The following is a 25,355-nucleotide window of genomic DNA, read 5'->3' as shown; positions in this document are numbered from 1 at the left end:
AAAATGTTAGTAATGTTAAACTGAAAGAAATTCTGAAGGCAACATTTGGAGATGGCAGGTCCTGGTCCTATGATGCATTCTTAACAATGAATATTTAACATATTTGTCATGGTATTTCTTCTAATTCTGGAGAATTTTAAAATGTAGGTAATTGAGTGATCACCTTTAATTCAATCATGGATCTCTCTACTATGTTTCCAAGAAAAATCTCTAGTTTTCTAGATTATAAGATTTTTCAGAAATCATAACTGAATACTTTTGATTTCTTATCTTCTAAAAGGCAAACCAAGCCATTGATTGCTTGTCTGGTTCAAACAGTTTCTAAAATTAGTTTGAAGCCAGTCCTTATGATAATGAGTAGAATCACTGGTTTCATAAATAATAAGGCTCAAGGTCTATGAAAAAGTCAACTGGGCTAACAGTTCTAGAAGAATGAAAGCTCCTCCAAAGTCAATGTTAGAAATAAAAGATCAGGACCCATGATGTTCTATTTAAAAGAAATCTTATTGTACAGGATGCACTTCAGTAGTAGCCATTCTTCAAGTGAAACGGCATCCCAGACAACAAAATGCTATAGGACACATTATATAAAGAGGGGAAATGCTATAGGACACACAATATAAAGGGGGGGAAAAAGTACAGCTAATGAACTACTCTGTCCAGGACTGCTATTTGTGATATGAGGCCTTCTGTAATACCAGTTGTTACCTTGAAAAAGCTTTTTCAAAAGAGTGATCCTGGGGCACCTGGGTGGCTCAGTCGGTTAAGTGTCCGATTTCTGTTTAGGTCATGATCTCGCGGTTTGTGGGTTTGAGCCCCACATCGGCTCGAAGCCTGGAGCCTGCTTCAGATTCCGTCTTCCTCTCTCTCTGCCCTTCCCCTAGTCATGCTCTGTCTGTCTCTTGGAAATAAATATTAACAAATTTTAAAAAACATATAAAAATAAATAAAAGAGTGATCCCAATCTTAGAAAACACTAATAGATCCTCAAACTGTAAAACCCTCCTTGCTGGCTTTAACCTTTCAAATGTACATGTTGTCAGAGGAGTAAATTTAATGGATGAGATGCATTTGGATCCTTTTATAATAGAGATCTGATAATTAAGGATCTCGGAAGAAACAGCCCAGTAGGCAAGAACTTGTCTCAAAAGTTTTATCCGTTTTCATAATTCTTATGAAACTTGGTTTCCAGAAATGATGCCAGAAATAGAGAAGTGGCTTTCACAGCACTCTCATGGTGGTTTTGTTGGTGGTGGTTCATTTTCTTTTTTTGTTTGCTTTGTTTTGCTTTTGCAAGTTTAGGTGTGGAACTGCTGTTATTCTTCTCAAATGGTGGGTTTTCTCCCTTTGGTCCACTGCATCAGGTCACGGGATATCATGTTTTGAACAACACCCAGCACAGGCCAAATGCTTTCTGAAATGGGCAGTACTCAAACATGATGACATGAAACGTTAAAAACCATGCTGCCCTCTTCCTTGGAAGCTAAATTCCACTAATTATTTTCAGCAGTTTGCTCCTGCCAGCAAACATTCTTCTTAGTACACACTATTTAGGCATCTTTATACGGTACAGATTCTTTGAAGACCTTTCCCTGTATCCCTAAGATAATGAAGTATCTGAAACACTCACTGTATCAGTTAATGTCAAAATAGTGGAGGATAAATCACCCCAGGTTTCCAATCAGATGAAGACCCTTCCCTCTGACTGGTCACCAAAAAAAGTGAATGTCCCCATCAACTGCAGAACCTCTCACAACAGAGTCCCAGGAAAGTGCCTTCCTACCAAAAGAGCCCAATTGAAAACCTAAGAAACCAGGTTCAATAGAATAAGGTAAAGTTTCAACCTTCAGATAGCTGGCTCCAGACAGGGTAAATTCGATCCTAGATTTATTTATAGCATGCTGTTATCTCTTGGGTTGGCACAGAGACCAAGGAAAATCTGACCTGAGGATCTCAGGAATGCTGTATCTCAGGCTCCTGGATAAAACTGGCAGAGATCCCCAAAGCCCTGAAAGTTCTATGTTTGCTATCATGACATCAATGTGGGTAGACCCAGTGTTAGGTCAGATGCCATGTTTGAAATTAAAAACTGTGCACTCTTCTGAACAAAGAACGCAGACTTGTATGAACCATGCCATGCCCTGACCCAGAGAAATATGACCCATTTAGTAAAGCAGGCAGAGGTCATTTTCCAAATTGGTTGCATTCTAACAGATTTTCCTAAAGGTCAAGAAGAAACCATCCTATATTTCTCTGTAAACAAGGTAGAGTGGGAAAGAATGATAAAACACTCAGGAGTGAGTCTTGGCACACTGAGAAGTTTTTTAAATATGCAGGGGAGATATAGGCATTCTTTGAGGTGAGGTAGTCTCACAGGGATGTGAAATGAGGGAAATGTTTAGAATAGGGCATCCACAGGTCAGGAGCCACCATGCCTCCACCTGGTCTGCCCACTGCAAGCCCTCGATAAATGTTTATTGACTTGGATTAATAAGCTTCATAGTTCTAAAATGTAGTCCAAGGCCTAATTAGCTAGTCCATGCAAGTCCTTAGGCAAGAAAAGTCATTCTTAATGTGCCTCCATTTTATATTGGAAGAACAAGACACATGGAATTGTTAAGTTACATCCTCATGTCACCCTATAAGTTAGAGGCAGAGCCAAGACAAGAGCCCAGATGCGCAAACACACACCAGCCACCCCTGAACTAGCCAGATAACAACAAGGCCAGTTGCTGAGGAGGCAGGAGCTCCAAAACAAATGGACTTTAGGTCTAGACTCAGAGAATTTTTAGCTCCCTCAAAAGATGAAGGAACTTGAAATTAACTTATAAAACTCTCCCAGTGCCTGGCTCAGGAAATTGGGGCTTCCAAGTTCAGGTGACAAGTTATGGAGGAAGAATTCCAAGATGGCCTAAGGAAGACTGACCAATGGTAAGGTCTCACCGAAAAGGTATGAGCTCTGGAGGCAGACAGTCCTGGCTTGGAGTCCCCCTCCATCGCTCACCAGCTGTGACCTGAAGCAATTTACCAACCTTTCCAAGACTCAGTTTTCTCTTCTAGAAAACAAAATTGTAATAACCATCTTGCAGAGTTGATGTGGAAATTGAACACTAATACGAACACTAGTCCATTATAGGCATTCAGAGACCAACCAACAAACAACATACCAGTTAAAAACAATTCCATTAAGAACAGCAGAGCATTATACATTTAGAGGATGTGCAAAGGTTTCCACCAACCTGATGAAAGGAAATCTAAAATAGTTAATAAACACATGAACCGGGAGGGATTCAATCTGAAGATCACAAGGATAATTTTTTTCAGTATGAGAAAAATGCTGCCCAGCAACTCACGAGCAGATGTCACCCTGGAATGATGCCCTTGACACAGGGAAGGCTGCCTTTCATGGTCTGTTCTCTCTCTTACTCTCCCAATTATGGCTTTTAATATTGGATGTTCATCAGATACACCACATGCTGCATGGTGGTATATCCATATACCATATAGATGTGTTCCTTTTTTAATTGAAGTAAATTGGCAGAATGTTACCTTATAGATTGCCTTTTTAATACAGACTCACGAGATTGAGAGCAGATGTAAAATACACTTAAATTTATTCAAAGACTTAAGAAAGAGTTTAATTATCTAACATTCATCTAATGGCCATATTTGTGAACGAAGTGGCTACTGAAAATGTGTTTGTGGGGTTCCCACTTTCCAACCAAAAATTACATTAAATCAACATAGTGAGATGCATGTGGGAATTTATTTGGCAATATAATGATTGATATTATCTGTATCTCTGTATTAAAGGGAAACCATCCCTTTTTCACATGGAACTGATTTCAAAGGGATTTTTATTTCTGAGAGAGAGATACTCATGAGATCTGTACCTGGGAGCTGCTGAGACTATAGATGTTAAATAGTATCAGTGTTGAAAGAACCTCAATGGTCTGCTGAGAGCCCTGAAATATGTACTGATTACACCTCTCTTGACCCATGACTGCAGTCCAGGAGCCATTTAAAAATCTGGGGTAATACAATGGCCATTTAGATTAATTTAAGAATCCTCTCCAAAGGACAATCACATTAAGAAAACAAAACAATATGAAACAAAACAGGATAGTGGAGACAATTTGATTCCCATTAGAAAGGCAACTTTACTTCTTCAGGATGATGAAGTCAGAAGACTTCAGGTTAAGGAAAGCCAGGAATATAAAATCCAGGGCAAGTTTTAAAAATAAATCTACCAATTTACGGTTCCCTTAAACACAATTGAAGACAAACTTTTATGGGGACGTTTTCCCAATAATAAAGTCAAGCAATGTCATCTTCTAAGGCATCAGACCTCAACAGTTTTGATTATACAGGACACTATTTTCTTCAAAATGAAATTTCACATTAGCAAATTTTCATCAACAAACTAGTTATAGTTTCCCAGGTTTCCTGTTCAATTCTGAATGGCCTAGAGGGGCACTAGGAAGTCAAGGAAGTTTATAAGGGCTCTGCTTTGTCTATCTTCCTCTTTGGGGTTTTATTAAGTCCCATCCTTCCATCTTCCACCATCTTCTCATCTTACTTTACGGAGTCTGCCTGGGTGATCTTGTCCACTTCTCCCTATGTGCTGATGACTTTCGACTCTCTACCTACTTCTAGCTCAGCTCCTTCTCCTGAGCTTCAGCCCCTATCTCCAAATGCCTCTGGGACATCTCTGCCTGGCTATTCCCTTCTCGAATTCATCATGCACATCATGGAGCTCTTCCTCTCCATCAAATGGACCCATCTTCCACTTGTCTCATTTTCCTTACTGGTGCCAAGTTCCCTCCAATCACTTAGGCCAGAAACCTGAACACAGTGCTATACAAGCACAGAGAAGACTTCCAGTATAATAGCAAATTTACTTCAGGGTAAGAAAGTAGGGAGGCATTCCAAGTGGCATATGTAATTATAGAGACACTAAAATGAGAAAGAGCATGGCCTGTGTGTTATTAGTCAGGATAGGAGAGGCTCTGCTGAGATGGTAAATAAACACGATAATCTCAGCGGCCTTTTGTTTTTCTCTTTAAAAAAAAAAAAAAAAAAAAAAGATCCGGCCTGGGTGGCTCAGTTGGTGAAGCATCCAACTTCAGCTCAGGTCATGATCTCATGGTTTGTGGGTTTGAGCCCCGTATCAGGCTCTGTGCTGACAGCTCAGAGCCTGGATCCTCCTTTGGATTCTGTCTCTTCCTCTCTTTCTGCCCCCCACCCACTGCTCGTGCTCTGTCTCCCTTTCCCTGTCTCAGAAATAAGTAAACAACAACAACAAAGCCATCTCTAGAAATCAATGAGGATGATGAGGGGTGATATGCGTTGTGGGGAAAAGGTGGGTAGACAGTATGAGCAAAGCCAGCAAGGTAGGTAAAGCCAAAGCAAGCAAAACTACCTAGAAGGGCTGAGTGGGGTCAAGAGTCTGAGTACCATGCTGAGCATAATGGATTTTAAAGGTGAGAACAGAGGGGCGCCTGGTGGTTTAGTCGGTTAAGCATCTGACTTCTGCTCAGGTCATGATCTCGCAGTTTGTGGGTTTTGAGACCTGTGCAGGGCTCTGTGCTGACAGCTCAGAGCCTGGAGCCTGCTTCAGATTCTGTGTCCCCCTCTCTCTCCACCCCACCCCTGCTTTCACTCTGTCCCTTTCTGTCTTTCAAAAATGAATAAACATTTAAAATTTTTTTTTAATTTTTTTAATGTTTTATTTATTTTTGATATAGAGAGAGAGCATGAGAAGGGGAGGGTCAGAGAGAGAAGGAGACACAGAACCAGAAGCAGGCTCCAGGCTCTGAGCTAGCTGACAGCACAGAGCCTGACGCGGGGCTTGAACCCACTAATGTGAGATCTGACCTGAGCCGAAGTCGGAGGCTTAACCAACTGAGCCACCCAGGTGCCCCTAAAAAAAAAATTTAAGGTGAGAACAGAGAATCCTGGAGTTCAGGCTTCCCAACCTGAGGCACCTGAATAAAGGACCAGCTCCTGCTCCCAGGGCCAGCCTAAGGTTTTTATTGCTTTAGGAATCAGTGGGTCCAGACTAAGGTCGGAGATCCAGCCTAAAAATTGGAGAAACAAATGAAAACGCTCCTGGTGGTAGTGTGATCACTTTCTCTGGACACTGCATGATTCTTCCTTAAGGGCTTGGTCCCCACAATTTTCTGTGGGTACTCCCTTCTCAGTTGCATCCCAGCTCCCCACCAGGTTCATCTCCCTGTTCTCCCTAGGTTCAGCCTGACTTTTTCTTTGACCGTGGTGGATGTGGATTCTTTCCCCCTTTGCTTCTGAGAAGGCTCCACCACCAGCAGCATTTACCTCGGCTGACTTCCACTCACTTTTATACTCAGCTGTCTTTTGTCAGTTGGCAAGTCCAGTCAAAAGACAAAATAACAACAATAACCCTGTTTAATAAATGCCTGGCACTGTTCAAGCATTTTATATACATAATTATATATATACACACACACAAATATATATTGTACCTGATTAATATATGTTATAATAACATATATATGTGTCTGTATATGCTATATATAGATCATTTCATTCTCAAACCAAAGTTATGAGATATGTGGTATCGCCTCCATTACGCAGATGAAGCAACTGAGGCAAAGGACGTTGACTTGCCACATTCATGCAGACTGTAAGTTGGTGGAACTGGATTTTTAATTCAGGATGCCTGGCTTTTAACCACTATGCTATACTACTAAGGAGAGGATGATAGAGAGGAAGAGAGACAGAAACAAGATGGCTTGATGATCTTAAAAAAAAAAAAAAGCGAGGAGCAGTTGTGATTAGCCTAAGAAGGCAGAAGAGTCTCCATTGGCGAGAACGGCAGTGGAGGCGGTGCCACCAGAGGATAGAAAGCCTACAACTATTCACACAAGGGGTATTTGTCTTCTTTAAAAGGCACAGACTCCTGGAGAGGATAATGCCTGAATTTTTATCAATGGAATTTCACATGCATGGCAGGTGGGAGGCAGGGAGATTGGAGCCCCTCGAATTACAGCTCCTCGGCCCTGCCTTAGAAAAGTCCATTCGTCTCGGCAAAGCCCCTCCCACAGACGCACAATGTACGGTCTCTCGAGGCAGGACATCGTGTCAGCCCAGCGCACAAAATGAGAACTGTTTCCCTGCGTGCAGCTGGCGCGCCCTTTCAGCCGGTCCCAGCTGCCCGGAGCCGCGCCTGCAGCGGGGCCACGCCCCCAGATGAATATTCAAGACTGCCGGGTGCTCAGAGCCTGGGATTTCAAAGCTTCTAAAAGGATTAGAAGGACTCTGGGGGCTCCCAGATAGGGAGTTAGAAGGAAGGAGGGAGCTGGGCTTTGTCAGGACTTGCTTTTGAGAACTACAAAGAGCTCAAGGAAACTGAAGTCCTAGGCTGCTAATCCAGACGAGGTCAAGTCTATAAAGGGAGCTTGGTGCTCAAGTCTTTCAATGTCCCTCCACACCAACAACGTGCAACTATTGCTGTTTCGCAGACAAGCTCTCTTTCTAGCACTGGGAACCATGAAAACCAAGAGTAGGGTTTAACAGTATTGAGTGCTATTTCATAACTCTCATCCAGGTAAACTTCTGTGTTCACAATATACCTCTCTCACAATAGGTCCTGGTGCAGTTAGGTTAATTTGTGCATTCTTACGATCTAATCTATGATTTCTGTATGGGTGTCAGTCAATGTCCTAGGCTAGAAACTTTTAATTAAACTTTTATGATATATATACTCTCAGGTCTAGTTGGGACATAATTAGAGAATTAACCGTACCTATTACTACTTCTATTGGGCTCTATTATTTTTGTTAATGGAGAAATGTCCCAGCACATATCATCTGAAAGAGTAGATAGTACCCAAATGCATTTCATTGACATATAATAATACAAGGCAGGCTTTGGGGGAAACTGTATTCAGTCTTTTGTGGTTGTTGAGTACATGAGTTCACGTTAGAATTCACTTAAGAGGAATCATTGGGAACTTTGTTGAGTGCATCTTTTCCATTAATCCCTCCATTAAGAGAGGTTCTGGAGCACCTGGGTATCTCAGTGGGTTAAGTGTCTGACTTCTGCTCAGGTCATGATCTCACAGGTAGTGGGTTCCAGCCCTGCATCCTGCTCTATGCTGACAGCTCAGAGCCTACAGCCTGCTTCAGATTCTGAGTCTCCTCACTCTCTGCCCCTCCCCTGCTCACGCTCTGTCTCTCTCTCCTTCAAAAATAAATAACATTAAAAAAATTTTTTAAGAGAGAGGTTCTGTTCCTTACCTACAATTTTAAAATGGAAGACATAACATTACTGAGAGAAAACAAAAGAATAAGAGGAAGAAATGTAGTGTGAAAGTGTTCAGCTACCTTAAATGAAGGCAGACTTTTCCCTCACCTGACTTCTATCCCAGAGAACTGAATACACGTGCAGATGTAAGGGTACAACCACTGCGAGTGGCCTTGAGACCTTAAGGAAAGTAGGATAGGGACCAGACAAAGGACACAAACAAACATCCCAGTAATCATAGATTCTGGAAAGGATAGACTGATAAACTTGCCATTAATCCCCAGGAAAGTTCTAGATTGGAGAGGTAAGCAGGCAGTTCGTGAGCACTTAACAAAGATGACCACAAGGAACCAACAGGAGTCTACCAGGAACTGGTCAAGCCAAAGTTTATTTCCTTTTTATGTATTTTCTTAAATGAAGTGCTTGACTAGTACATCACAATGCCAAAAACAAAGAACATCTTGACCAAAGGACCGCCTATTTATCCCCCCCCCCACCTTTTTGTTTGTTTATTGTTTGTTTTCAGTATTGGATTTAGGATTCAAAATGATCAAGCTGAGCATTGGCAGCCAAAAGAGAATAAACTCCAGAGCTGGGGAGCATTGTGTTTGGTTCCAGGCTCTACAACTTATTAGTTGTATGACATTGGGCATCTCTGAGTCTCAGTTTTTCCAACTGCAAAATGGGAATAGAATATTTACTTGACAGATATGAAAGAAAATACAAATAGAGTATGCAGCACAGGTACTCAGGAAAGTGCAGTTATAATTAGGATACAATTTAAAATATAAAAATTCAAATATAAATTCAGGAAAGAGAAGAACCAAACTGAGTATAAAAAGATTTTGTATAAATCTTTGTATAAAAAGATTTTTTTCAATCTACTGAAAGTTCACTGTGAAATAACCAAGGAACATGTTTCAAGTACAGACAGAAGCTGATTAATGCAAGTATGTGTAAACCCAAAAGGAAGAGTCCCAATTAATTCCAGTTGGTCAGATTGTATCTTAAATTTTTTGTCCTTTTCTGAGTAGAATACTTGAAAAGTAGCAAGGAAGCATTAAACAACACCTGGGATAGCAGGAGCCCCAGAAACCACAATGGCTGAAAAATAGTTGGAAGAAAAGGGTTTATCTAGGAGAAACGATTGCATAATAGCTATCTTTTGATATTTGAAGAGCTATGATGTGGAATAAGGTATAAACTTGGTCTGTAAGACTCTAAATGGTGGAATTGGGACAAATGATTGGAAGTTGCAATGACACAGATTTTAGACTCAACATGTAAGCTGTTCAACAACACAAGGCACATTTTTTGAAAAATAGCAAGGTCACAATTACTGAAAGTATTCCTGTAGTGGGGAGAGGCCAGCTCTCAAAGATAGTGTAATAAGAGATTTTTCCACTGGAAAAAAGAGTGGTCTGGTTTTAGATTGGAGTTAGTGATACACCATATGTATGCCACCAGCCCCAGCCAAGGCAGACATGACTAATCAATGATAGCTCTTTTTCCTGCTGACCCAGACTCAGCCTGTTGATCCTTTCCGATGCATGCTCCAGGCCATCACCATCATTGGGGTTGACAGCCCACCCAACCCAGCTGATCTCTTAGAGTCTCTGAGATCCAATAACTTAGAAATCTCTCCCCCATTATAACTATAAAATATGTCTGCAAATTAACTAGAAGGGGAGCCACAGTGAAGTGCACAAATATTTTCAAATATCTGTGTGTGTCTATGTGTCTTTGTGTGTGTATAAATATATATGTGGGATAGTACACAGATGACTACACAAAACAGGAATCAAGTGAAGGAAATAATTCACTTTCCACAAAAACCCGTAGTGACTCTAAACTGAATCATGCCAACAGTTAACAGCCTTGCTTTATGAGTACACCCACCGTTTCTTGTACAACCTTTTCTTACCCTATCCCACCTCCTCTAAAATTTCAAACTCATTTTGTAAGTTGTAACTTTTGGGACCTCAAGGGCAAGTTGGTATAAAAAGAGAGAATTTGAAGGATTGACAGAGATAGGGCTGGGGGTACTTAGTAAATCCTCAGGAAAAGGGGGGATTTTATTATTAGGCAGAAATAACTCAAGAGGCCAATAAGAAACCAAATGACAGTGTCCAAAGTTATAGCAAACTCTGCTAATGGGCGGCAGGAGCCTCATGGAAGGGGTAGTAGTAGAAGACAGATAGGTGTTAGGTCATATTTTGTCTTCCTAGCTAGCAATTAAGAGGGACAAAGAACCCAGTCTAACCCCCAGGAGAAAGACAAAGGTGCAAAGACAATTCGTTAGAGAAAAGATCATCTTTTCAATAAACAGTGGTGGAATAATTGGGAATCTAGATGCAAAAAATAAAATACCTTCATCTAGACCTCACACCCTATGCAAACGTTAGCCCATAATGAACCCATACTTAGGTTTAACCCATAGACCGAAGTATAAAACTTAAAACCTCTAAAGTCCTGTGATGTTTTCTTTTTTGAAAAGACTAAGCTATCTAAATTTTAAAAGTGAGCTGGTTTAAAGAAAAATATAAGTCAATAAGAGTATATACAGATGAAATGCAGATATGCAAAAATTCCTAAGGTGGCCGCCTGCCACTGCCTCCTCAGGCAAGCAGGCTGGTGTTTGATACAGAACTCTAGTCTCTGGAGGAAAGTCCGCATGCAACCAGGAAATCCTAGTTGCCAGGTAGCCCTGGCAGGTGGGCGTGGGAAAGTTATGCTGGAAGAGGGTGAGAGGAAGCTGCTGTCTGCAGCTCACCGCTCCCCAACTCCCAAATCTCCAGTGTAGGGGGCAGGAACATGAATCCTAGATGCCACTAGTCTACACTTGTGTGGCTACTTTTCAGCAGCCTGGCCTGACAAAGTGGGTTCAATTGGGCAAGCCAAAAAGTGAAAAGTAAAACTAGAAGTACCTGCCTTTAAGTGAGCTGAGAAAGGTAGGAGGAAGATGTCTGATGTTCATCTCATGTGGTAAATTCTTGGTCACTAAATTATGATACCCATTACATCTTCCTTTATCAGGATCACTCCAGTATGTCAAGAAATATAAAACAGGTATGTAACAAAAATTATAACACACCAGTTGACTTTGTAAGAAAGTAACAAACAAAATCTTCCTTTCTTCTTTCTCCAGAAAATTCTTATAAAGGCAATATACATTGTAAAGCTTATAAGCATGAACTATGGTTAAGTTACCTGGGTTCAAATCCCAACTCTGTCTTCTATTAGACCTGTGAGCCCAGCCTAATTCTTAAGCTTTCTGAGCCTTAGTTTCCTCTTCTGTAACATGGGATGATCAAAACCAAACCAACCCAAAACGAAACAAAAAACACCTTCCCAGAGATCAGATGATAATGCGTGTGAAGGTGTGTATTTCATGGTACCTTTAGTCATAGTAAGCATACAAAGGTACAGAGCTGAGAGGGAACTTAAAGATCGTCTGAAACCTTATATCTGCTGTACCAACAGAACAAGGCCCAGAGAAACAGACGACCTAGCCAATATCCCACAGCTAAATTAGGGGCAGACCTGCTTTTCAAAAATTGAAGTACTGTCATTTTTTATTTCCGTTTCCTTTCCTCTCGTGGTGGCTAGGATTGTTTTCCTTATGCCTCTTCTTCTTCTACCAGGCTTATAACAACTTGCACCATATTCTACTCTGATTTCCCATGGCTTCCCTGTGACCCTACATTCTTTTAGCACTCCTACATTGTGAAAGCTGCACACCATCTGTCATCTGATGAGTGTGCAGTGGTCCCTCAAGAGCTTAGTAAATGCCTTTTCTATGAGGCATCATTCCGTTTTAAGCATAATGCGATGTTATAATTTAACTTTCAAGATCCACTCAGGATAGAAGGGATGATAAGACAGGTCCACACATAAACATTCTCCCTCTGGGCAGCATGACTATAAATATACCAGGATGTGCCCTTCTTGAGCTTACAACAAATTACCTAATGATCTTCCACTTCCAAGCTTTTAAGAGTCCTTCTCTCAGAAAGAAAAGAGGGTGTGTTTGGTCTCTGCATCATCTCTTCATATAATGGGCATAAGCTATTAATCCAAAAAGGTTTTCTAGTCACACAAACTAATGCAGGTGGAAATCTCCTTTGCCTTCCCATTTTCTCAAAGTCTGTAAGGTAGAGTCATAAACTACAGCAGGTTTGACTAATAACAGCTCACCAGAAGGACAAGCTATTTGGAAATTAGGTCACATCTTAGGGCTTTCTGCCAGTCTCACACACAGGAATAGTAACATTATTGCCAGAAGTATCTTTGAACACAAAGAACAATGACAGATAATGTTGTTCTGTTGGGAATTACTGAATGGCTGGATTCTTACAGGGTCTCTTGGAGTAAAAGTTTCCTGACAAAAATAAAAGGGTTGTAGGGAATGCTTTCAACACCTGCCTTTCCAAAATAGACTACTTCTCTACTCAATTTCTTATTACATTTTATATTCTCTGTGCCTAAAATGCCTGGCGTGGAGTAGGGGATTAAAATGTGTAGAATAGAAATATGATCTATTTTCTTTCTCTTCCTCTTTTACCTCCTCCCTGTATTGGTTCAGAGAAACACATAAATAAAGACAAGCTTTACCAGTGAAGAGTTAAGCCTCTCCTTTTAGGTTCTGTTCATGGCATTTGTGGGACACTTGGTCAGGGCTTCATATTATCAAGTGGCCTTGGAGTACTCAGCACACCACCCTTGTCACACCACTTTTCCTTCCTACCTTGAAGAGGGATAAGATTAAAGCCCTGCTTCAGGTAACCTGGGAATGTGTTAGAACTGTAGAATCTCAGGCCTCACCCCAGACTCCAACTCAGCATTTGAAGTCTCTCCAGGGAGACTTGTGCACACATTCAAGTTTGAAGAGCACTCATATAAAGCCTATCCAAATGATGGATCCTCCAAATACCAACTGCTTGCTGGTCTCTGGAAATGTAGGGCCTCAGATTACATTTCAAGTAGATAATTGTTTCCAGAAAGGAGAAAAAAACACAAGGATCCCATCAGACTTCCAGTGCTTTGCAGATTGACAGCAGTTCTTAGCTACATGGCAGGGGACAGAGCATCTGTTTCAGGGGACTGAAGCTCACAGTTGGTAGAGGCGGACAAGTAACATTCACTTCCCTATGTCTCAGTAAGACTTTGAAACTATCCAGGGCCTCTTGTTATTTTTTCTTCTGCGTTACATGAAAACTGTTGCCAAATCACTTCAAAACTTAAAGTTACAACTCATTGCCTAGTTGTCTATTAAAAGAATAAAGATCTTGGGGTGGGGGGCACAAATTCCCATTCTGGAAGAAATCAATAGAAAATTTTAATCTGTCAGTGATTAATTATTGTATGTATTGATTTCCATGGCTTTTAGGGCTCTTAGCAGCAACAGGGGAGCGGCTAATCGTTCTGGAATGTGTGTGCACTTGGAGCATAGCCCCAGGAGACAGAGAGCTTGACCGACAGTCAAGAGAGTGTTATAAACAAATTATAGGCAGAAATTCCTTTAATGTGACAGAATTCTCCATTTCAGCTACTCTTTAGCATTTGTAAGGCACACAATACCAAAGATGGAACAAACAGTTAACAGCCATCTGCTTTGCATGCGGAATTGGACAGACCGATTCACATGCAGCATGGTACTTTAATCTTCGTTTAAAATACTGCCAGCAGCATTGTTAATGAAACCCTCTCCTTCAGTGCAAACTCAGAAAACATGCCTGCCACTCTTCTGCTGTTGGGTTTTAAGAGACTGGCACGTAACTGAGAAAGGATGAGAGAAATACTGGAAACATCCATGATAGGCGTTCCTTTGGAGATTGAATTTCACCTCCTTGTGTTTGTTCATGGAGTTCCACTGCCTACATGCTCCCCCATCCATCTCCATTAGTTCAAGTCCTACACATATTCTTCACAGCACTCCTCTGTGGAACTTTTTCAGAACTTGCAAATTAGAATTCTGCTTCCTCGATGTTCTCACAGCAAGTTCTGTGATCTTCTAGAACACCATGGAACTCTTTCTACCTTACATGGTGGTTATTTGACATGCTTTGTCTCTACTGCTACACTGCCTAGTTCTTTAGAGCTACACCTTATTAATTATTCTCTGTGCCTTTCTATCCCACACAGTGCGTGGCACATCGTGTATGGTCCCTAAGGAGTTACTGACTTGAACAAATGACGGTGAATTCAGTTCTCATTATCCAGGATCTCGTAGCCCAGTGTGACCACAGAGCAATCAATAAAAGGAGCAAATGTTCGGGGGAAGGCAATGAGACTCCACCAGAGCCTCAATGCTCTTTCGTCAACCAGTCAACAAATATTTAACTAGCACTTATGTACCTTGAAAGAGGAAATTATGAAACAAAAAGTAGGAGGTTACAATTGGATTACAAATACAAAAATTTCAGGGCAAATAAAAGGCAAAACTATGAAGCAGGCAAAGTTTTGTCTATCATCTTTTCTAGACCTTCGGACCTCCTTCTTCTATTTTCCTGCTGTCTTCAGTCTCTTGTCTCCGTCACTGCATCCTTGTAAGCACATCTAGTGTAACCCTTATCACTCTATATTATAATTCATTCTGGAAATTAAGTTTGAACCTAGGCCATAGTTAGAGTTCAAGTATGTCTATTTCCCAGCAATGACCTGAGAACAAGGACTGAGTTCTTAGGAAACAAAGTTGTGAGAGAATCTGGAAAAGACTGAGGTCACCTAGAACTTTGGAAGAGAAGAGGCTCAGATACCTCTGCATCAACACCCAGAAAACAAATGTAGCACTCAGTGAAAGGGAGGGGCAATCCATTTCTGCATGGATTGCAGACAACTGGACAACAGTGAAACGCGGACTGGAGGACTAAGTATATTTTGGCATTCATTCACTCAGTGTACACACGACTTAAGCTGCTAGTAACTGTCTGGCCCTGTTCTAGGCCCAGAGAATACAGTGCTGAATAAAATGGACAAAGCCCTCTGCCCTCTTGGAGCTTATTCCTCTACTGCCACAGGAGTTAAGCTTCTGACCTTGGCTCAGGGCATGATCTCATGTTTTGTGGGTTCAACCCCTGCATTGGGCTCTGTGCCGACAGCTCAGAGCCTGGAGCCTGCTTCAGATTCTGTCTCGCTCTCTCTCTGTCCCACCCACACTCATATTCTGTCTCTCTCTGTCTCTCAAAAAATGAATAAACATTAAAAAAAATTTTTTTTAACTACCACCATAAACGAGGGTCAACTGACTGAGCTTGAGTAGGAAATGTGGTCTCGGTCATTCTTCTGGCCCATTTTCCTCCTGTCTTTTTAGTTCTACATTTGCTTACTGGGTTAAACTAGCCTCTTCCTTTTTGGAGCAGGTCAGTCTGGAAAACAATAAGAATTGTCTACTCTGAACTACTCTAGAGGCACTAGCTGCCAGTCAAGTTGCCTCCTACAGGGATTTATCCCCTGTTCAATTGCTTTCTAGAATTTTTTTGAAAACAATGTGAAAAACTTTAAACTAGTATAACAAGTATTATTGTTTTCCTCTACCATTAAATAAAAGTTTTGAAAAGAAAAGAAAAATACCACACCTGGCATCCGTGAGGCTGGAAAGCGGTAGATATCAACAGGCAAGGGCTGAAATGGGAAACCGTAAGTGGTCACGTGGGAGCCCACAGGGAAAGCTGGCAGGAAGCTAAGTTCCCACAGTTGTAATCGGGGCAAAGCCTGTAAAATCTGGGATAGTTCTTTTAGGAGGACCATATTTGTACTCATGGACTGATGAAGCCTGGACAAATTTGGGTTACATTATGACTTATTTACTTATTTCCTCCCCTTTTAAGCTATAAGCAGATTGATAATAGGGACTTTATGTCACCAGCACCTTGAAGAGTGATGCGTGTGTATATTAGGCATAGCTTGGTGCTTAAGAATTATGCGAGAAAGGCAAAGGGAAAAAGCAACTACTTAATGATTGCAAACATTAAGATGGATCTTTTTTTTTTTTAATGGCAGGAATCCAGAGCCAAGCCTTGTGACAATGTGATAAATCTCCATCAGTATCATATATTATAATAAGTGGAGAGATTGGAGGATTTCCAAAGACACTTTGAGAAATGGAGGCATTGTTTGGAATATAACTTTTAGTTGCAACTGCATTTAACAAAATACATTGGATGTCAGAGTAGTGGCATGTATGCTAAAATCTTTCTGATACTTTATAGTCACACCTCATGTGTCAGGTGCTAGATTTTGTGGTGTGCAGGAATTAAAAAAAGAGCTCATTATCACAGGAGATTTTCATCCACTCACTTTCTAAATTTTTTTTTAATGTTTATTTATTTTTGAGAGAGAGGGAGAGAGAGAGAGCAGGAGCGGGAGAGAGGCAGAGAGAGAGGGAGACACACAATCTGAAGCAGGCTCAGGGCTCTGAGCTGTCAGCACAGAGCCAGACTCCGGCCTCAAACCCCGGAGCAATGAGATCATGACCTGAGCTGAAGTAGGATGCTTAACCAACTGAGCCACAGAGGTGCCCCCATCTACTCAATTTTTAAAAGAATCAATAGTACAATCTTGGCACTGACATACCAAACTTAAGAAACGGAGAACCAAAGGAAAGGAAGGAAGGAAAACTGATCAGCATCTCAACCAAAAATGAGGAAAATGATTAAAGAAGTACCCCAAATGAAAATCTAAAAAGAATGTGAGGATGCTTTTGTTTACAAGTAACAGAAATAAACTCTGGCTTAAGCAATAATGAGGACTTGATAGAAAAATAATGGCAGAATGATATTTAGCCAATTCATGCTTGGTAGTCATCTTATGTGATTGTGATTAGTTGGTGTTCATATTATTTTGGCCACCAGCTCTGGACACTGGAGCTCTTCTTCATAGACTCCAAGGTCAAGACAGAGCCAGCCCTCAGAAATGGACCAGAGCCTGTGTATCATAGATGGTAATTTTGGCATCAAGCAACAGAAAACTCTGACTCAAACTGGCTTATAACAGTGACAGGCAAATGACACCTGTAGGTTGGACACCTGTCTTACTGGAACACATTCATGGCCATTCCTATACATATTGTGTAGGGCTGCTTTAGAGCTACAATGGCAAAGTGGATTCATTGCAACAAAGACCTCATAGCCTGCAAATCTTAAAGTCTTTACTCTTTGGCCCCTTGAGAAAAAGTTTGGTGACCCATGGCTTCTATAATAAGGCATTTATTATCTAATATAATTGATTCAGTCCAAGGTGGGCTCAAAAACTCCATCAAAGCCTGCTGTTCAAAATTCTTTTTACAACCATCTTCAGTATCGACCTCATCCCAGGATGGTCACGCTCATGGTGACAAGACAGCTGACAGTATAATTGGGACTATGTGCTTCCTTGTTCCTCTCAAGCAGGAGAAAGAGTAACTTACACCTAGATGTGGAATATAAATTTTTAATCAGATTGGGCCAATCCAGGATGCATGCCCATCACTCAGTCAATACAAATGCAAGGGGTTTGCCATACACATCTTGTCTCAGAGTAGTTTGCAACCCCCTCTAAGGATGGATGAATCCAGAACAAGATCAGCATTGCTAGAAAGGAGAAAGTGGAGAGTGGATGTTAGGTAAGGAAGCAAGAGTGCTGAAACCACGAAGCATTGAACCAACTATGGGAAGCCTATGAATCCTTTCTCCTTTTCACCTCCAAATTTCTGCTTCCTTCTTTGACTCTGATTCATTGTTCTTTCTCATTAGGCCTGTTTTGTCTACTCCCCCCAACACATAATGGAAAGTAAAAGCGCCAATAGCTCAGATATTTATTATTATGGTCTTACAACTGAAAGAGACTAATCTCTTTTTCTCTATCTTACATTTCAATTCCTAGAGAAAGGTTTTCATTGGCCCAACCTAGATCAGGGGAGCATTCTTTCAAAGATGAGGTCATGTTCTAGAATTTTGAAACTCACTACAGCCATGTGGAGGGTGGTAGAGAGGGTCAGTTTTGGAAAACAGTATTGCAGTGATGAGGCGTCTGCTACAGCATGTTCATTTCTTTATGTCAGGCTAAATAATACAATATTTTGTAACAGAGGTAACTATGTACATGAGGATTGTTTCTCATTTTGAGAAAAGAGACCCCAAAGAGCAGTCATTTAAACAAGATAGTTTCTCTTTCTTTCATATCAAGTGGCAAAGTAGGCAAGGCGGTATAGCACCTTGCCCTTGTCTTCAGTGTCCAGGATGGCAGCTGGGGCTTCTGTTAGCGTGTCCACGGTCATAGCAGCGGGATGGAAGAGGGACAGGGAAGGGGCAAGAGGTACACAACTATCATTTAAGGAAAGTTCCAAAAGTTGCCATATAATACTTTCACCTAGTTCTTTGCAACAGAACTGGGAAATAGCCCTTTTTTATTTCTGGACAGCCTAAAAATCAGGGGTTCTATTACAACAGAAGAAAGGAGAACACATATGAAGTGACAAATAGCAGAGTGATCATAGCGTCTGCACAGCGATTGTTCATTTTTAATATACACAGGTCTTTAAGCTAAAAGGATTTACTTTTAACTCAGAAAGAAAAAAACAAGTCATCATTAAGGAATATACAGGAGAGTCTAATAATACAGCTCATGTCTTGTACTCCCCTAACTGAAATTTAAATGCATTAAAGTAGCACAGAAGCACACAAAACACAGCCATTGTTTGCTTATGCCATGTTGGGCCTTGGAATAAAGACAGTGCTGTGTCCTAGTGAAGAACTGTCTCCCAGACTATGACGACCCGTGCATGTCAGTCTAGACTAAATTCTGTGGAATTCTATTGCTGCTGTGGTATAAAATGAGACAGACTAGCATTCCTTAAATTTAGATTCAGACTTAGCATGAAATGCTGAAAAGCTATTATTTAAGCCCAAGAACTTCTCCTACTGGCTAAGCTATCAAAATGGAAATGTACAAAATGACCAGGTGTATTTGCTCAACTGAAAAAAAAAAAAAAAACCCTGATCCCATTCTTCTTGCTGCAGTGATGGCTTGAAAAGTTCCACCAAAGGAGTTGTAACTTGCCTTTCAAATTATAATTGATGGGAGTTCCCTTTCCCATCTTGCAAGATGGCAGGCAAAAAAGCCGAGAAGCCAGGTACTAAGAAGAAGAAACCCGAAGCTAAGAAGGCTGATGCTGGTGGCAAGGTCACGAAGGGTAACCTCAAGGCTAGAACACCAAAGAAGGGGAAGCAAGCCCCACTGCAGCTGAAACCTCGTCCTAGTCAGAGGAATTGGCAGATATTCCCGATCAGCTATGTATTCGAGGAAGGCCATGTACAAGAGGAAGTATTCAGCAGCTAAATCCAGGATTGAAAAGAAAAAGGAGAAAGTTCTTGCTAAGGTCACAAAACCAGTCGGTGTTGACAAGAATGGTGGTGCCCGAGTGGTTAAACTTCGCAAGATGCCCAGGTATCACCCTACTGAAGACGTGCCTCAGAAGCTGTTGAGCCACAGCAAAAACCCTTTCGGTCAGCACGTGAGGAAACTGCAGCTAGCATCACGTCTGGGACCATCCTGATCATCCTCACTGGGCGCCACAGGGGCGAGAGGGTGGTTTTTCTGAAGCAACTGAGCAGTGGTTTGCTACTTGTGACTGGACCTCGGTCCCTCAATCGAGTTCTTCTGAGTAGAACACACCAGAAATTTGTCATTGCCACCTCCACCAAAATTGATATCAGCAGTGTGAAAATGCCCAAACACCTCACTGATGTTTACTTTAAGAAGAAGAAGCTGCATTAACCCAGAAACCAGGAAGGGGAGATCTTCCACACGGAGAAAGAGAAATATGAGATCACAGAGCAGCGCAAGGTTGATCAGAAAGCTGTAGACTCGCATATTCTGCCAAAAATCAAAGCTGCCCCTCAGCTTCAGGGCTACCTCCGCTCTGTTTTCTCTCACGAATGGAGTTTACCCTCACAAACTGGTGTTCTAAATGTCTTACAAAGAACCTGATTAAATAATGGATCCTCAGGAAAAAAAAATTATGATTGCTGGGCTTATCCTTTTCACAGCCAGTTCCCTATGGAAAGAAGATTCAAACAGCATTCCCCATGCTACTGTGGTCAGTCCTTAATGGGGGCTGCAGGAGCCTGACTCCATCCATTTAGAGTTAGAAAAAATAGTAAAGCTCAGATCTCCTGCTTGTGAATGAGGGGAAGGTAGAGAGAGGGATTTTTTAGCACCTGAAAAGTTCCAGCAAAACCAAGCCCTGCTGTGGAGGGTGTGACAGTGTTTAGGGCAACACCCTTCCTGCAGTCAGGGAGTACAAGAGCATATACTCAAGTATTATTTAGTGACAAGAATAGAACATTATTCTGAGCAATAAAGTGTTATTCAAATTCTATCCAAGTACACAGATGCTGGAACACAGTAATTATTCTAAGAAACAGTGTTTAATTTAGAAATTACCTAACCTTTTTGGTTTCTATTTTTTATGACATTTGTAATCTAAAGTGGCAACAAACCTGTGTCTCTCAAGCTTTTACATCAAACTCTAAACCTGATTTGCAATTTTATTGTAGACCCAGCAGTCCACTTATTAGTGCTCAGTCTGTCAGAGATTTAAAGCCAGTCTGGGCCCAGGTAATCTGCAGACGAAGGTAGAGAAGCAAAACGATTGAGTGCTCTTGTTTTCAACAAGGCGGAAGAGTAACCATATCACTGATGGACCTGGACCCTGTGCTGCTCCTAGAGATGTGCGCAGAAAAGAAAGTCATAGAAGAGCTGATGCTTGCCAAGTGTTGGAATTTTGGCCTCTCAAGGTGACTCAACAAAGTAATCAATCCAGTAGATCCTCTGCAAATCCACTTACTAATACATTCATTGTTTTGGCAATAATTTTTCAAGCACCTGTCTATACCCAACCCTATGCTACACTATAGTCAGAAAAGGTCTTCATGCCAAAGGGCTCCCACCAGCACCCAGAGGTTGCAATATTCCTTTCAGTTACAGGAATCATCAGTATGTTTATAGAAAATGATTACAGAAAATATTTTCAAATTATTATAACAATTAGATGGAATTACGAAGAATTTTTTTAAATTATTCAAACTTCCTATAATGTTATCTTAATCCTATAATTGTATTATACGCCTCGCTTGCTTTTAATTAAAAATGCAACAGAAATTTCAAAGACTAGTGTTAAAAACTGGTGAATTTTGATCTATGCAAACAAAGTTACCTTAAGTAAGAGAACTGCCATTTTAAACCAGTTGCTTTTTTGAAACAAAAATCAATTATGTAATCATAATAATAGATTCTATCTAGCATATGCATAACACAGTTATTACAGTAAATCCACTTAAGGCTTCCCTTGGAGTAGGGAGAAGGACACGAGTGAAAACTAGAGAATAAAATAGCTGATACTATTTTTGGCCTTCTGATGAAAAGGACAATGATATGAATGACCCTTTTTAACTTTTTTACCAAGCATGTTGCCAATTTATTAAGCACCCATGGTTAGGCTTACCAGAAAACACTCTTGAGCAGCTTCAGAAATTTTGTCATTAGCACATGTAGTCCACTCTGTATTACTGAGAAAAGTACTTCTTGAAATGTCTCAAAGAGGGAAGTATTCATAGAAACAGCTGTGGTGGTCATCAGACCTAGACCAATGGTGTCAATGATTTCACCCACAAACCAACTTGCCACCAGAATCCTGCCCACTTGCAGCAGAGGATATAGGTCACATGAAGCTGAGGCCCCTAGCAGTGCTACAAATACCCTGAGATTGTCCAGTCAAGGCTATGAGTATTTCCCTCAAAGACAATATAAAGTAAATATTGAGGAGTTGTTCTGACCAGGAAACCTGCTAAACTCTACTCTTCCACTAAATGCCTGTCTGATGTCTCCAGAGCAGAAAGACCCAGGTTACCTGAGTATTTAAAAGGGGTCTTTAACACAAAGGAAGGGATGGAAGGACAAGATATTTATCAAGTTCTTCAAAAACAACAGTTGAAGTGAACAAACTGCTGTGGGTGATTCTAATGTGTGAGTTTACAAAGTTGTGTGCTCATTTCTGTCATCAGGAAGCAAGAGATAAAAACCCCTTTCAAAATCACTGAATCAACACAGATGTGATTTTTACAGACTTTTCTCATTTCTGTCATTCCTGTTTCTGAAGATTTGAACTTTCACTCATTCAAAAATATTTATTGATTTCCTGCCACGTGGCAGACAATGATCTGGTGCTTAGAAGAAATACATCAGTGAATAGAACAAACAGGGATCCCTGTCCTCAGGGGGATTACATTCTAAGCAGGAAGCTGAAAATAAACCATAAACACGATAAGTAATTTTCAAAGACATTAGAGGGGATAAATATTATGGACAAAAAAAATATCAGACCAGGGTAAGAGGCTCCAGAGTGCTAGAGATAGAAGAGGAAGGCCAGTCCAGCTTAAATAGGTGGCACAGTAGGCCCCACTGAGAGAACAGGACAACTGAGAAAACGTGTGAAGGTGAGGAGTGGGCTACGTGGCTGTCTGGGGAAAGCATTCCAGGCTGAGGGAACAAACGTGTCTGGGAGCTTGAGGCACAGCAAGGAGACAAGTGGCCGGAGGGGAATGAGTAAAGGTTAAGTTAGCTGGAGTTGATGTGGGAGTGGTGTTGGGGGAGCAGGCCATCAGGGTTGCATAGGCCTTTGTAAGGACTTCTATCTACTCCGAGTGAAACAGGGCATCATTGTGAGGTTTTGAGCTGAGGAGTGACATGATCTGATTTGCATTTTTAAGTATCTCTCAAACTTAATTCTTGCAGCTAGACTGTTCTCACAGCGAGGGGCAAGGGTAGAAACAGGGAGGCTGCTTAGGAAGAGATTGCAATCATTCAAGAGAAGGTGACAGTGGTTCAGACCAGGCAAGTAGCAGTGGAGGTGGGGAAAAATTGTTGGATTCCAGATATACTGTGAAGTAGGAGCCAACATGATTTCAATGTGAGGTAAGAAGGAGGGTAGTCAAGGATGACTCTAAAGTTTTTGATGTGAGCTAACTGGGGATAGAGTCGCCATTCTCTGAGGGGGTGGAGCAGGCTTTAAAGGATGAATGAGAGTTCACGTTTGGACTTGCTAAGTTTCATATATCGAGGAAGGGATTTGTTAAAGGTCTGGAGTTTAGGAGAGAAGTCTGAGCTGGAGATACACATTTGGCAGCTTATAGCTAATATTTAAGGCCTTGAAACTGGGTGAAATCACCAACGGAGGGAGTAAAGAAGAGAAAAGCCCAAGGAGAAGGCCCTAGGGCCCTCCAAGATTATGAAGTCAGAGGGAAGAGGCACTAGCCAAGGAGACTGAGAAGAAATGCCCAGTGAGGAGGAGGAAAACCAGGAAAGGGTGTGTCCTGGAAGCCAGGAGAAGACACTGTTTCAGAGAAAAGGGAGTAGTCAGCTCTGTCTAATGCTCCTGACGTGCACCCAAGCTGTGGACCAAGAGCTGACCTATACCTCCATGTATCTTTGAAGAGAGCAGTTTCAACGGAGTATTCTTGGGGGCAAACACCTGTTTGGAGGAATTTAAGGGATGATCAGAAGAGGAAAACTAGAGGCAGCAAATATAAAAAACCCTTTAGAAAAATTTTGCTTAGGAGAGAACAAAGAAATGGGGCTATGTCCTCAGGCATTCTTAAATGTGTTCTTTGAGTGCTAATATGAAAAACTACAGAAGAAACAAAAAGCGTTGGCAAAGATGTGTAGAAAAAGGAACACTTGTCCACTGTTAGTGGGAATGCAAACTGGTGCAGCCACCGTGGAAAACAGTATGGAGATTCCTCAAAAAATTAAAAATAAAACGATCCAGTAATTTACTACTGGGTATTTACTCAAAAGATATGAAAACACTAATTTGAAATATGCACTTCTATGTTTATTAGAGCGTTATTTAAATAGCCAAATTATTGAAGCAGCCCAACTGTCCATCAATAAATGAATGGATAAAGAACAGGTGTTATATATATATATATATATATATATATATATATATATATATATATGTATAATGGAATATTAGTTAGCCATAAAAAGAATGAAATCTTGCCATTTGCAACAACATAGATGGATCTAGAGAGTATAATGCACATGTGGAATTTAAGAAATAAAACACACACACACAAAATAAAAAAAGACAAACCAAAAAACCAGACTCTTTACTATAGAAAACAAACCGATGGTTACCAGAGGGGAGGTGCGTGGGGGGATGGGCAGAATAGGTGATGGGGATGCGGAGTCCACTTATCGTGATGAGCACTGAGTAATGCATAGAATTGTTGAATCATTATTCATCTGAAACTACTATAACACCATACGTTAACTATACTGGAATTATAGTTTTAAACATAAATAAATAAAAATTAAAATTATAAAAAATTAATAATTGCCAAATGAATGCCCTGACTTTTTCTTTTTATAAGCAGACAAATGTGTCCTAAACACACTTATTTACTACAGAGTTATTTAACAAACTGTTAATACTGTATTCCGTACAAGGTCATTGCAGAGATGATATAATCACCTCCACTATAAACAATTCTTTATGCCAACTGATACAGGTTCTGGTGTTTTCACTCCCATTCCCTCTCAAAATGCTACTGTTCATCTCAGACAGAACGCTGCAGTGAGGCAGGAGGGCAGTTCCCTTTGCTACTTATTCCTAGGACCCTGGGAAGGTCTCCTTGCATCATGCCTTACTTCCCCAATAGTACAAGGGAAGGGGAGAGAGTGGGTGTGAGGGCACCATGGGTGTTGGGAAGATGGGGGGAGGGGAGAAATAGTGAAGTCAGATCTAATTCTGGTAACCAATTTCTACTAAATATGGTGTTTTGTTTTAAAAACAAAGGCTAGGGGCGCCTGGGTGGCTCAGTCGGTTAAGCCTCCGGCTTCGGCTCAGGTCAGATCTCATGTTCGTGGGTTCGAGCCCTGCGTCAGGCTCTGTGCTGACAGCTAGCTCAGAGCCTGGAGCCTGCTTCCGGTTCTGTGTCTCCTTCTCTCTCTGACCCTCCCCCTCTCATGCTCTGTCTCTTCTGTATCAAAAATAAATAAAGCATTAAAAAAAATTAAAAAATAAA

At 41.0% G+C, this 25,355-nt stretch overlaps 1 pseudogene; it reads left to right on the top strand.

The window, feature by feature from the left end:
- Positions 1–19,368: 19,368 nt before the first annotated feature.
- On the top strand, positions 19,369–20,233 carry LOC115289014 (annotated as a pseudogene).
- Positions 20,234–25,355: the final 5,122 nt, after the last annotated feature.

Source organism: Suricata suricatta, chromosome 4 (genome assembly GCF_006229205.1).
Source record: "Suricata suricatta isolate VVHF042 chromosome 4, meerkat_22Aug2017_6uvM2_HiC, whole genome shotgun sequence".
In the NCBI taxonomy this organism is placed as follows: domain Eukaryota; kingdom Metazoa; phylum Chordata; class Mammalia; order Carnivora; family Herpestidae; genus Suricata; species Suricata suricatta.
This window is presented reverse-complemented; position numbering and strand designations above follow the sequence as displayed.